Source organism: Gigantopelta aegis, unplaced genomic scaffold (assembly GCF_016097555.1).
Source record: "Gigantopelta aegis isolate Gae_Host unplaced genomic scaffold, Gae_host_genome ctg4794_pilon_pilon, whole genome shotgun sequence".
In the NCBI taxonomy this organism is placed as follows: domain Eukaryota; kingdom Metazoa; phylum Mollusca; class Gastropoda; order Neomphalida; family Peltospiridae; genus Gigantopelta; species Gigantopelta aegis.
The window spans coordinates 24,534-27,145 of NW_024534047.1; positions in this window are offsets into that span (position 1 = coordinate 24,534).

Consider the following 2,612-nt stretch of genomic DNA (forward strand, 5'->3'; position numbering starts at 1 on the left):
TGATATGTGTAACTTAGAATAACCTTTGCTACCATAGGTTGAGTTGCATGATAGTCAAGGCAGAGAACATTTCCAAACCCACAATTCTCTTAACTTATATCGAAAACAGTAATGCAGTACTATTAGTCTACAGTTTGGAGGACATAACATCCTTTGATAATCTTAGAACTTGGATCAAAGAATGTCAAGACAATATATGGGTATTCCGGACACCAACTGGTTTGGGCAGGTTGTAGGTAACAAGTCTGACCTGTCTTACCAAGTATCAAGTGAGAGTGTAGATGAGTTACTTCTGGAGATCAACTCTACATTATCATTGAGTTTCTGCAAAGATGGTGTCAATGTGGAAAGTATGTTCAAATAAAGTTTTAGAAGTAGTTCATGATAGGACAACTTAGGAGCAAGAACCCCAGAAAGAATAGCATTAAAATTGAATCAACAGACTTTACTTCAACAAATGAACACTAACTCATGTTCTTGCAGATAACAATTTATTTTAAACTATAGTAAGCTAGTGTGAAATGAATATTGTCAATAAAATTGATTGTGTAATATCTACATAATATCTAGAGTATTTTGCATTGATACAAACTTGCTGGTTGTTTTTTTGTGAAACTTTACAAATACATTGATTGTAATGAAAGTATTAATTGTAATAAAATTATTTTTTTTATGTAATAAGGATTTATTGTGCAAAACAAGTGCAAGACATAATCTAGATATGTGAGTACAATGTATGAGACAGAAAATAAATAAAGTTGACTAGATATAGTAGTCACACACATTGTGCAACGTGATTGACCAATAACATAGAAAGTTGCATAAACAATTAAGTGATACTTGAAAAACTCTTCAGAACATCCTCATAACTGTGAATAAAAATGTTAAGACGTATCATTTTAAAAACACTCCCTTACCGAGTCATCACCAATGTCATCTTCATCAAACAGAGATGTGAGATAGACATTCAAATGATGGAGTAGATACGAAGAGAATGATTGTTTTTCTTTTTTACTTGGTATCATAGCACAACCTATATGTAACAGTATTATATACCACCTATGAAACAATTCATTTAATATTTTTGCTATTCTTGATTACTGAAGTTTTTCAGAGTTTCTATTATCTTTGTCTTCTTTCACACAAGAGTGTGCTAGATAGTAAAGCCATTATACTAAGCTCTTCATACGACCTTGATAGCTCTGTTTCCTAAGATAGCTTGACAGACTTCAGTCCCAGAGTGCATGAGGAGAAAAGCAAACTTGACCAAGACACCAACCAATGGAGTAGCTATAAAAGATACATTGTCATTTGTATTGGTACATTAGTGATCTTCTTGTGAGTTCATCAAATATTGAAATAATAGAATCCATATTCCATTCTGTTCTACTAGTTAATAGTACTCTTTAAGTTTCTAGCTAGTTCACTTAAATCATTGCCTTCAACAGGTGTTGATGTTTGGCTATGAGTTGGACTAGTGCAAACCACAGATATTGGCCCAATAGAGCAAAACCTGAGGACACCCCTTAATTACAGAGACTTAATGATATTTTTATATTATCTTACCTGCTCTATTAGGTTGGTCCAGTCAGAATGAACAAACAGTCTAGCTTGATGTGTAATTGGATGTTGTTTAAGATCTGACTCATCCAAAAACTATACTCTTCATCAGAGGTACAGGATCCAACAAAAGATTACGTAATATTTGTCTCAAATTCATTCACTCCATGGTAAGGCACCAGGAGATACTCGAAGAACACGAGATACCTTTGAAAGAGACAGTAATTTATATAACCAGAATAAAGTATACCTTTTGTTCAAGTTTAGTGAATCTTTCAACTAGACAATATGCTCTTAGTTTATCATATTCACACCAGTTTCTAATATACTGAGAGAACAGTTTACCAAGGCACTTGTAGATCATACATTGGCTGATCTATTATAGAGGTATCATGTGTAGGTGCGTAACTAAACAACAATATAATACATGTATTATAAATATAAATATGGAATTGTAATACTTTCTGCTGAGAAATGTGATGCTATCTCCGCCGAGTGTGAGACTTTGTAATGCAGTCACTCTTCTGCAATAGTATTCCTATTATAGAAATTAAACGCCTACTGCTTCCCCTCATACAATATTGTAATATTATACCTGGCATTATTGAAAGCACTTAAATTAAAGTCAAGTTCATCTAATTTATGTTCTAATGTGGTAAAGGTGATTGTACTATATGTTTCAGACCATGTCACTTATAGGTAATTTAGAACACTGTTGTTGAGATCTCTAGAAACTATAGATATAACTGCTATGTGAGTGTCTTATCAAGTAAATGGAAGAATCATATGAAGCAGTCTATTGTAGAATTTGCCAACCATCCCATGCTGTGGTCAGGGTGAGTAACAAGAGTAGTTAGCCATTCTCATACCAAGCTGTGGTTTGACTACAATTGGTTTTATGGTGGAGTCCAAAAATAATTTTCGTTTTGCATTTAAATTGAAGTGGATGTTCTTGGAATTGACACTCTGCGTTTTTTATGGTTTGGTGCTCCCAATGGTATATTAGGTACTGCATTCTCATCGGTGTTTCCATTTGCTAGGCTGTCCCTCGT